This window comes from Silurus meridionalis, chromosome 13, assembly GCF_014805685.1.
Source record: "Silurus meridionalis isolate SWU-2019-XX chromosome 13, ASM1480568v1, whole genome shotgun sequence".
Taxonomy (NCBI): Eukaryota; Metazoa; Chordata; class Actinopteri; order Siluriformes; family Siluridae; genus Silurus; species Silurus meridionalis.
In genome coordinates, this window is record NC_060896.1 from 16,971,332 (window position 1) to 16,983,653 (window position 12,322).

The following is a 12,322-nucleotide window of genomic DNA, read 5'->3' on the forward strand; positions in this document are numbered from 1 at the left end:
ATTCGGAAATATATACAGACAATACATCATCCGATGTTCAGTGTAAGCAAAAGAATAACCATCTAAATTCATTTCTAGAGACTAAAAGCACTTTTGTACGTCGCTCTGTATAAGGGCGTCTGCTAAATGCCAAAATGTAAAACAGCAACGGGAGGATCGGGGTAATCCGGGGTGCGCTTTGGAAGGAAAGCGCAGACGTGGAGAGAGTGAAGAGTCCGGGAGGAAAATGTTAGTAGCTGGAGACGCATACGCGACAACACATACCACCATGAACCTACAATAACGGGGAGTGCGGGTGAATGAGGGGTTTATATTAGAGCTGGGGATGAGTGAGTAATGAGCTCCAGGCTTGCATGATTGAAGCCGAGAGCTCAGAAGCACGCGGAGGCAATGACAGCCGCTGAAGGGGGCGTGGCAGGTGGATTCCATTTTGTTATGCAGCACTTCATTTCATCATTTCAAACCTTTTATTTCCAGCCACCAGCATTATGGTAACAAAATGATTAATGGAAAATGTAGCCAATAAGTGCAAGATTCTAACGATATATGGGCGGATTTTATATAAGTTCTTAGTTTTATTACTCCATTGAATCTCTTAGTGGTCAAAGAGAGGAGCATGTGCACTGTGACGTACCTGGCAGGAAGTGGATGCAGCTCTCGGTTTTGCACAAACAGCTGTTTCCAGCTTCTGCTAAGTGGCCTTTGTTTATAAAAAAAAAAAAGAAAGGTTTGGTCTGTACTGTATAATAATGGCATTAGTGCTCAGCCATTATTTTCAATAGAGACTGAGTATGAATAGAGTATAAATGGACATCTGAGACTAGCAGGTGGCTCTCAAACAGGGAGCAGGAGAAAAGGATCGAACATACTTTTTTATGGTGTGCATGTTAGAGTGATACTTCTATTCCTAGTTAATATTGCTACAATATAAAAAAAAAAATCTAGTATTATTTCTGTTATCTATGATAGTATAAACATATGTTAAACTAGCAACACTAAGAGCATTAAAAAAAAAAAATCAGGAGTTTCTCCTTCCATGCTGTTTGAAATAATTTGATTTAGCACTATTTACATTTCATCTACTAAGAAGCCTGTTTTCAAATGTGTGCAAATGTGATCGATAAACCATGGTGCTATCTTTATTCTCTGATTATTTTTCTTTTAATAACTCAGGGAGATAACATTCTGATTTATTTATTCTGAAATTAGAGTGAAAACAACTGCTATTCTTTCCAATAATCAAAATTAATATTACCGACAATTAATGCATTGTCTAAAGAAATAGCTGTCAGGCTGGGGCTCAAACTGGGGTGCGATGATAGTAATGTGGCAGTTTATTGATGCAAAAAAGGGGGGAAAAAAAAACAAAAACCAATGACAAAAACAAAACAAAAACAATAACTAGGCAAAGGCTAGGCTATGTAACAAATAAAATAAACAGTCCCAAACAAAATGTCAACAGGAATATAAACAATGACATAGGCAAAACAGGGAAAACAAAGAAAACATTAAACAAACCTTACAAACTAGAAGCAGGAACTTGGCAGAAACAAGCAACACAATAGCTAGGCAAAACCAAATAAAAAAGTAAATGGGCTGGCCTAAAAAGACCAAGAGGTGGGAAAACAGAGGAAGTGGGGCAATAGCTGCTACTAGCGGTAAAAGAGGGGAAAAAAACGTGACAATGGCTGCAGTGGGTTTTACATTTGATCCACAAATTTTACAAATAAATCAGAATAGGGCTATAGGTGTTATTAAATAATAATGGGTGTGAAGAACTTAGTTCGTGTTACATTTATGTTTTTGTGTGATGCTCGGATATTACAGATAACTGTGAAACTGCCTATTTTGCCAGTCAGATGGGACTGGTGTATATGTCTAACCTAAAAAGACTATTTTAATGCTAAATATTTGTCAATTTTATTTCATGTTTCAGCTAAACACAGTACAATTAAACTCCGGATCCATGCTTGTGAGATAAGAGATCAAAGTTTTTAACTTAGTCCTATTGTTAGATTTTTATCATGCCCAAAAAAAACTTATTCTTGGTGTTCTATGGTGGACTCTGAGTGATGACTCTAGTAGACAGTCTGATTAGCCTGCTAGTCTGCTCCCTGGTGTTACTTCTGGACTGTCGTCAGTTAACTAGTCTTTTTTTGAGATTATGAACTATACTGCAAGAAATGAAAACAAGGCCCTTCTAAGTAAGATGAATACAGCCCCTTTGTAACAGGCCAGCCTTGCCCCTCAAAATGCTTTCATTCACAAACTGGCACTTGGCCACACACCATTAAATATATTTTTGTTATTAATAATAATAATAATAATAATAATAATAACAATAATAATAATAATAATAATATTATTATTATGATTATTCAAAACTGTTGCAGAAATCACCAAAAGTGGTGAGCACATGAAACTTTGTTAGTATGTATTAGTCTGTCTAGCAACACAGAGAAGTATGTTAAGCTTAATCGGACTAATGCTATTGTTATTTTGAAGTATTTATGTCTTGGCTTGTACCATATGGTGGAACATTTGTTTTCTATACAGCATAAAAAATCCAAAATGCAATTCCACCACATTTAAAAAGTAAGAGCCCAGACTACTTATACAAATTTAGCAAGTACATTCACAATAAACTTTTCCATTGAACAGTGAGCTAAAATCAATGCTTGAGGCTTAGACTTTTAGAATGAGTTTAAGTTTGCCATTTTTACACTTTTCATTTTCATTTAATCTATTGTTAAACATTAACACCTGAGAGCAATAGAATATCAGTAATTCGGGTATAAGAGGTTATATGTTCTTGAATTGATTATTAGCAAGTGTGGTCACCACTATTAAAGCCAAAGTTTTAGCAGTTTGCTTGTCTGGAGCATTCATTTTTGTGTTAACACCAGGGCCAAAAAAAAAAACCATCAGCAAAGTTTGGATACACCTTCTGTCAGGGTACGAGTGAAACAGGGCAGGGAGGAGAAGTGCAGCCGGTACAGGAGAGCAGAGTCCGAATGGAACGGATCGCATAGAGTCCTGTATGAAACACTGAACACAAACATACAGCAGTACGTAACATCCAACACATTCAATAACAAACAAGGGAGTGATTGAGAGTGAGGAGCTTATGTAGGAGCGGGGGCGGAGTGATGATGAGCCCCAGGTGTGCGTAGTTAAGCCTGGAGCACCAGAGAGAGCGGAGGCATGAATGACAATGAGCCTCAGGTGTACGTGGTTAAGCCTGGAGCTCCAGGGAGAGCGGAGACATGAGAGCCACAAAAGGGTGCGTGGCAGGTGGATCCCTGACACCTTCTTAGTCATATTGATTTATTTCTATTGGTTTAAAGGAAATAGAATAAATATAAATTATGACAGAACAAATATGGAATTATGTATTCTGCAAAAATGTGTAAATTCAGAATATATTTAATTGACATTTTATATTTTAAGTAAACACTTTTTGCTTTGATGTTAACTTTTGCACAAACTTGGCAACTTGGCAAAATCTCAGTCAGCCTTTTGAGCTAGTCACTGGAAATGTTTTTTTCAAAAATCTTAAAAGGTGTTCTCAGAATGGTTGAATTTTTAGCTGCTTTTCACTCATTCCAACTCATCCCAAACCACCTTAATTGGATTGTGAAGGCCAGGCTATCTGATACAAGAGACTCAAGTCAAGAAGCTTTCATTTCAAATATATAGTGAATAGTGAATACACAGTGAAATAAAATAACACTCCTCCAGAACCCTGGTGCTACATAAAACAACATAAAGTGACATCACACAACACAGAGATACATAACAGAACACAGATCTAAAGACTAAAATAAGTTGCCCTAGCCACATAAAGTGCATTGTGTGCAACCTGGTCAACTACAATACAAGACAGTGTGGGACAGATACACAAAACAACAAAATAGCACCAGAGGTGGCAAAATACACACATCCATTACTTAAGTAGAAGTACAGATACTCATGTTTTAAAATACGCAGGTAAAAGTTGAAGTACTGATTATACCTTTTTACTTAAGTGAAAGTAAAGACATCTTGGCTCTGACATGTACTTAAGTAAAAAGTAGTTATTACTTCTACCCGTTTTAGCTGTTAACTGGACCTCACATCATATTAATATCAGACAGACAGACAGACTGTCAGAAAGCACGGGTGCAGAGGTAGGTGCAGAGTGACTGGATGGGAGGACCCAAATGCAGGATGCACACAAGGTTATGGAAAAAAAACTGAATTTAATGTATAAAGTAAGGCCAAGGGGCAAAGGCAAAAACAGAATCCAAAACAATCCAGGGTCAAAACAGGCAAAAAGGGCAATGCAGGAAAAGACAAAACCAAAATCCAAAACAGTCCAAAAATCCAGAAACCAGCAAAACATAAACCAAAAACAGTCCAAACTTCAAAACCAGAGGCAGGGCAGAACAGAGGTCAAGGACAGGTTCCAGAACAGGCAGGATGATCAGGATCAGAAACAGGAACTAGAGCAGGCAGGATGGCAAGAATCATCTCAGGGGCTAGGAAGCCGATAAGATAATCTGGCCAGGAGCTTCTTCTTCTTCTTCTCATGGTGTTTTATGGCGGTTTGGCAGACCAACGAAAGGTGCATTACCGCCACCTACTGATCTGGAGTGTGGAGCGAACACAGAATAGGGGGGAAAAAAAAAAAAATTTAAAAAGGTTACAGAAATAAATAACTACCTATATTCTGTCTATAGTCCCTGTATTCTTAAGGTACTCAAATAACAGTTCAAGAGATCTTGATTGCCCATACTCGCATCCCAACAGTACCTTCAAAGAGATATTGCCCACTCCTATTAACCCTAATTCCTGGATCAACTGGAACCTGTCCCTTTCGTATGCAGGACACTTATACAAAATGTGTCTCACTGTTTCCAGTTCCCCACACTTGTCACATTTACCCGATTCATGCTTACCCATTCTAAAGAGATCACTGTTTAATGCAGCGTGTCCAATTCTTAGCCGTGTGATGATAACATCCTTCCTCCTATTTCCCAATCTCTTCCTCTCTTTCCCAACATTCTCCTGGATCAGGAAAAGATGTCTTCCATTAGTCCCACTGTTCCATACTTCCTGCCATCTTTTACCCACTTCAGATGAGATCACTGCCTTGAATTCAGCTCTACTCAACGCTACATTGATGTCTATCAGGGAATGATTCAGCGCTTTATTTGCTAGCATGTCCACCATTTCATTACCACCCACACCAACATGAGCAGGTACCCACAGAAAATTTACGTCCACCCTCAGCTGCCTAATTCTAAACAGACTTTGTAAAATTTCTAATATTAAGTCTTTCCTCGATTCGGATTTACCACTTCTTAACCCTAACCCTGGACTTCTTCTATCCACTGTAGGGCTAGTATGATTGCTAAAAGTTCAGTAGCAAAAACAGACACCTGATCTGAAAGTCTTTTTGCAATCTTTTTCTCAAAAGCAGGGATATATACTGCTGCTGCAGTCCTTTCAGATTCTGGGTCTTTAGAGCCGTCCGTAAATACCTGCAGTGCACCATAATACTCTCGAGTGATGTACTGCTGAACTATTAGTTTAATTGGCACATTCTTCCCTGGATTACTCAATAACTTCGTAACTTGTAGATCTATCACAGGGTTATGAAACAACCAAGGTGGAATTGCTGGTAAAGCCACAGTAGGAGCAATTTCATGATTTTTCAGCTCCAACTTATCCACCTCCTTCCTTACTATCCAACCAAAGCTTGTTATTTCCCTGCACTCATATTCCCAACATTCTCTCAAAATCAGTCTAACCGGATGATTTTCCAAATGACCCTTTACACCGTACCAGTACCTTAGTCAGAGCTTGAACCTGCGTAGTTCTACGGGCAATTCTCCCATTTCCACTTGTAGTGCGGCTACCGGGGATGATCTAAATGCACCACAACAAATCCGCAAAGCCTGATTTTGTATTACCTCAATCTTTTTAAGTAATGTCCTGCTCGCAGAACCATATACTAGACATCCATAATCAATATTTGATCTGATCACAGCACAATAGATTCTTTTCAGGGACTGACACATTGCCCCCCATCCTATTCCTGACAAGCACCTCAAAACATTCATTCCTTTCCTACATTTGTCTATCAATTTCTGAATATGCGTTCCAAAAGTTAATCTAGAATCCATCCACATCCCCAAAAACCTTACTAACTTAACTTGTTCCAACTTATGACCGTACATTTCAATATTCAAGCTTGGGATATTCCTCTTTTTCGAAAAGCACACCACCTGTGTTTTTGCCACAGAAAACCGAAAACCCCACTTATTCGCCCAACTCTCCACCTCGCTTACTGTGTTTTGAATTTTACTTTCCACAAACAGAACATTCCGGCCCCTTTTCCATAGTGCTCCATCGTCAGCGTATAATGATCTACCTACTCCGTCGTCCACAGTATGATAGATGTCATTAATCATGAAGTTGAAAAGAATAGGGCTGCTCACACTTCCCTGGGGAGTTCCATTCTCAATTGGAAGGATCCGAAATAACGCGGTCCCTACTCTTACTTGAATTGTTCTTCCAAACAAGAAGCCCTTAATCCAATTATACATCCTTCCTTTTTTTCCAATTTTCAAGCTTTCCAGTTTCATCAAGAGCCCTTCTTTCCACAGCATATCATATGCCTTTTCCACGTTAAAAAACACTCCCACCAATACTTCTCTATGAATTTGAGCTTTACGAATTTCAGATTCCAAACACAGTATTGCATCCATCGTATTTCTCCCTTTCCTAAATCCGCTCTGACATGCTGCAAAAATGTTTCTGCTTTCAATTATGAAAGTTAATCTACTCATTACCATTCGTTCCATAACTTTACATAAATTTGATGTCAATGCGATAGGTCTGTAATTAACTGGCTGGGATGGCCAGGAGCTAAAGCCTTGATGGTCCTTATATACCGGGAGGCGCAGGAAAAACGGCAAGATGGCCGCTGACCCGGAAGTGCTCGCCGCGAAACCGGAAGTGCGCGCAGTGTGCCCTGGAGATCCTGACCCAGACAGACAGACAGATAGATAAATAGATAAATAGATAGATAGAAACTTGTCATTGCATTGTACAGGTACACAGCAATGAAATGCAGTTTGCCATCTACCAGAAGTGCAAAAAGTAGCAATCATGCAAATAGTGCAGACAAATATGTAGCATATTTACAGCATGTGATATATATGTAAGCATATGTACAGTGATTAAATATAAATGCTATAACAGTGCAGAGACGTGTGGACATCATTAAGAGCCTTTGCTATGTTTCCACACGGACAGCTCATAAGGTAATACCGGAGAAAGTGCACCTCTTCAAGTCAAGAAGCTTTTTTTTTTTTTTTTTTTCGGTGGAGTTTATTTATTTATTGTATATCTAAGTAAAGAAGGGACGTCATGAATAAGTGTATGTTTTGCTGGAGGTTTTAATTTCGCCTCTTTTATATTTAGTTATTTATTTATGTATTTATACTTTTTATAAAAATGGTAAAAACAGAAATGCGCGCTGAAAGCGTTAATAACATCTAGTGCCGTTTACAATAATTTTAATTTTGACAGCCATATATATATATATATATATATATATATATATATATATATAATGTTAATACAAAACGAATTAAAAATGTTTAAAAAAGTAAAAAGTACAGATATTTGTGTAAAAATGTAATTAGTAAAAGTAAAAAGTTGTCTGAAAAATAAATAGTGGAGTAAAGTACTGATACCAAAAAAGTCTACTTAAGTACAGTAACGAAGTATTTGTACTCCGTTACTTCCCACCCATGTTATACAGTACAATGTGCAAAAAAAAAGAACTGTAAATAAGAGTGTACTTGTAAACATGAACACAATGTTTTGCAAAAACAGCAATAGCAGCAATCAATAGGTGCAAAACAGCATGTAAACAGTATAATATGATTAATATAATATGGGTGGTCCTGAAGACATGGAGGTGAAATGTGTATTGAGTGTGTGCTAAGTACAGGTTGTAACAATTCAGTAACACGCAGTCAAGTGAGTGTGTGTGAGTTTTGTACAGTCAGTTCTGTGTGGTGAGGAGCCTAATGGCTTAATGGTTGCACAATCTGGATGTGAGGGCCTGAATTCTTTCCTATTATAAATTCCTATTTCCTATTACCAATTACCTGATGGCAGGAGAGTGAATAGTGTGTGTAAGGGGTGTGTGGGGTCTTCTACAATGCTGTTGGCTTTGCGCATGCAGCTTGTGGTGTAAATGTTCGTGATAGAGGGGAGAGAGACTCCAATGATCTTTTCAGCTGTCCTCACTATCCTCTGTAGGGTCTTGTGATCCGATACGGCACAGTTCCCAAACCAGGCAGTAATGCTGCTGCTAATGATGATCTCAATTGTGGCACATGGTTATGGTGGGGGGAAGGAGAAGGGCTTTCCTCAGCCTTCTTAAGAAGTAGAGGAATTTGGTGCTCTTGATGATCTCCACAGAGGATCTTTCAGTGATCAGTGGAGAATGGTGTGTGCTCTCCTAAAGTCAAAAACCATCTCTTCAGTTTTGTCAACGTTCAGAAACAGAAACACTAGACTGTTAACTGTTGAGCCTCCTTTCTGTATGCTGACTCGTAGTTCCTGCTGATGAGATCCACAATGGTCGTGTCATTGGCAAACTTTATGATGTGATTCGAGTTGTGCATTTCTGCACAGTCGTGAGTCAGCAGAGTGAACAGCAGTGGGCTGAGCACACAGCCATAAGGGCCCCCGGCCCATGAAACAGTTTGGATGATATGCAAACTGCACAGGTCCAGTGAGGGTGGTAGCTGGGTCTTGATTTGCCTCATGACTGGCCTCTTGAAGCACTTCACTACTATGGGTGTAAGTGCGATGGGGCGATAGTAATTGAGGCAGGAAACTGTAGACTTCTTTGACACTGGGATGATGGTCATTGCCTTGAGCCATATAGGAACAATAGCGCTGCTCAGGGAGCAGTTGAAGATGTCAGTGAAGACATCTGCTAGCTTTTTTGCTCATGTTCTGAGCATTCTGCCAGAAATGTTGTCTGGTCCAGCAGTTCTGCGGGTTAACTCTGCATACAGTTTTCTTCACTTCAGCCATGGATAGACAAAGCACCTAGTTGTTGCGAGGAGGGGTGGTTTTCCTTGCTGCCATGTTGTTCTGGACCTTAAACTGGTTGTTCAGAGAATCTGGGAGGGAGGCGTTACCGTCATAAGCAGGTAAAGTTGTCTTGTAGTGCGTGATCTCCTGGATGCCCTGCCACATGTTCTGGGTGTCTCAGCTGTTTTGGAAGTGGCTGTGGATTTTCTTGGCATGTACTTCACCTCTCTGAAGGCTCGGGACAGTTTGACCATTGCTGTTCTTTAGACCGTCTTCTCCCCCGCACCTTGGAGTATGGAGCTGTCTTGGAGATCACATCAGGTCATCAAGCCATTTGTCGATGATGTGTACACCTCCAAGTTGATCCCCTCTCACTCTCCCTCTCTAGAATCTAACATCTCTAATATTTAAGCACAGTGGGTCGAACAACTGCCGGAACAAATAGCTTAAGCTGCTTCATTGGGTGCTGCTTTTTTAGTGTTCTTATAATACAGCAGACCATGTTGAACAACATGCTCCTCGTCCATACCACCCCCTTCAGCTTAAATGAGATTTCCGACCATTGGGTCATGAGGAGCTAGTGGGCACGCATCAAGAGGTCAATGACTAAAGTACTGCGCATGCCGTATAATGCAACTCTTTAGCGTTTAAGTGCATGCTTGCAAATAAGATCAATCTGTTCCTGTTCTGGAGGTGGAGACTTGAGTTTCTTAAATTCAAATGGAAATGGTTCTCCAGTGGCTTGTACACGGTCAAGAATACCTCTCCAGACACGTTCTTGGTTATCAGACGGAATAAACACAGTCCTGAACAGTATGCAGAATTGTGTCCAAGATGTGACGTGTGAACTCAGTACTGTAAAACACTTCCTGGGTTATTTAGCTAAAAAGCGTGGTAGTTCAAGCAAAATCTGAGCGTCTCTTAGGCCCAAAGTGGCCCTATAGGCATCCACAAGCTGAAGCCAGTCACCAGGCTGAACTTTTCCATCATTCAGGAACACTGGAGGCTCCAGCCTTGATTGATACAGGACAAAAGCTAGGGTTCTGGTTGCATTGGTCAACTCCAGAGAGCTTTGAGCCAGGCCTACATTCTCCAGCCTGGTGTGTGCCTCAGCTTGTAAGGATTGAGGATCCTGTATTTGTACAGCTGGCATCTGGACATGTGGGGCAGAAGAAGCCACAGGCCTAACCTGTGGAGGTAACTGATATGAACAAGGAATGTGCAAGTTTTGTGTACAGCGGTCAAAAATACTTTTCTGTAAGTCATTCAGGCATCTTCTCAGCGTTGCCACCTCACCTCAACATTTGACCTGTGACTCCAGACAATCAACTGATACCGGCACTCTCTGTCTGGGTGGATACTCAAGGTCTGTGGAATGGTCAGTTAAATCATTAACACGTCACCTCATTGAAATGAAATCAAGTTTAAATCAAAACAATATGAAATTCAAAGCAATGAATTAGAGCAATGTCATTGCCCCCCCCCCCGAAATTTCACTTGAATTAATCTCCTGCACTGGAATTTAGGGGTAGCAAATGAAACCTAAACACTTGGATAAACTTTGGAGAAGTTGGCAATGCATAAGAAATATTAAATATTTTAGAAATGTCCTTAAGAGATAAGAACAGTTCAAAACCAAAATGAAATTATAATATTTTTTTTTACCTTATTATAGTGGTTCCTTTGTTAATCAATCTCAGTCCACAACAGCTGTGAGCGTTGAAAAGTTCAAATTACAAAATAATGAATCAACAACAGTTAAATTCCTGGATAAATCCAGTGCAAAATGTTGCACATCCAATCATACAGAGATTGTTTCCATGTTCCCTAGAAATTCACAAACGTGTGAAAACAAATACCTCGTATCTGCAACAGAGAATGTCCACCACGTCTTTCGGGCTGCTCACGCTCACACGCGTTAGAATCGACCCAGTACCACTCACCCACGTCTTCATGAGATTCACAGCATTCTCAGCGACATTAATCACTCTGCATCTGTGTAGATGACATGAAAAATTCGAGGCCAGAGACAAAATGTTTGGGTGCCACTTGTAACGCATTGAGTCAGGGTCAAGGGGTAGCTCGCCTAACTCTAGTTGCAGCAGAAATCAGCCAAAACAAAGACAGTTCGCGTTTCACAACAGCGTTACTTGTTAATCAGAAGATTACTTAAAAATGAGCAACAGAAAAAATAAATAAATAATCATCAGCCTGTGGCGGCAAACTGTTCTCAAATTGCTGCTCTGCTTTTAGGGGAGCTACAACATATTTCACCCATTAAAACTTGATAACTACATACCTGTTGCCCTAACATCTGTGGTCATGAAGTCATTTGAGAGACTGGTGTTGGCCTATATAAAGGACATCACTGGACCCTTGCTGAACCCTCTGCAGTTTGCTTACCAAGCAAACAGGTCTGTGGATAATGTGGTGGACATGGGGCTGCACTTTATCCTGCAACATCTGGACAAATTGGGGACTTATGTGATGATCTTGTTTTTGATGCTCATGCTTTTGTTCAGCCTTTAATACTATTAACCCTACTCTCTTGCAGACAAAACTAACCCAGCTCTCTGTTCCTAGCTCTATTTGTTGGTAGATAGGCAGCTTTTTGACAGATTCTAAGTAGCATCAGCTAGTGAGACTGAGAAAATTAATGTCAAACAGCCACATCAGCAGTGGTGCCGCCCAGGGATGTGTTCTTTATGTAGTTATGACTTCTTGTTATGAGTTGTTATGACTTAACAATGCTTACAATACTTACAATACTTAAGAAAACAATGGAAATGATTGTGGATTTCTGGAGAAACCCCCACACTCCCCCAGTCACAATCATGAACAGCACTGCAGCAGTGGAGTCATTCAGTTTCCTGGCACAACCATCTTTCAGGGCCTAATGTGGGACAATCACATTGACTCCCTTGTTAAATAGGCCCAACAGAGGATGTAATTCCTTTGCCAGCTAAATAAGTTAAACCTGCCACAGGAGCTGTTCACACTGTTCTACTCAGCCATCATCAAGTCTGGACTGTGCATAACTTTCTAGTCTAGGCTCAACTACAAAGTCAAGCATCAAAAAACTACAGAGGATGGTGCCCACTGCCCAAGAACATATAACGTATGTAACCCTGGTTACTTATGGGAATAAGACACTGTGTCAACAAGTATTTGGGAACGTTGCCACTTTGTTCACACTCTGAATCACATGTGTAAT

General features: G+C 40.0%; 1 protein-coding gene and 1 long non-coding RNA gene across 10 annotated transcripts in view; one reads left to right on the forward strand and one right to left on the reverse strand.

The window, feature by feature from the left end:
- reln (reelin) overlaps positions 1-12,322 on the forward strand; it is a 515,746-nt gene that overhangs the window by 239,125 nt on the left and 264,299 nt on the right. The gene's annotated exons all lie outside the window — the stretch shown is intronic.
- The window catches only part of LOC124395676, a 40,429-nt gene continuing 32,328 nt past the window's right edge, over positions 4,222-12,322 (reverse strand). Inside the window, exon 2 of the long non-coding RNA XR_006927663.1 lies at positions 4,222-4,629. This is a non-coding gene — a long non-coding RNA (uncharacterized LOC124395676). The remainder of the gene's footprint in view (positions 4,630-12,322) is intronic.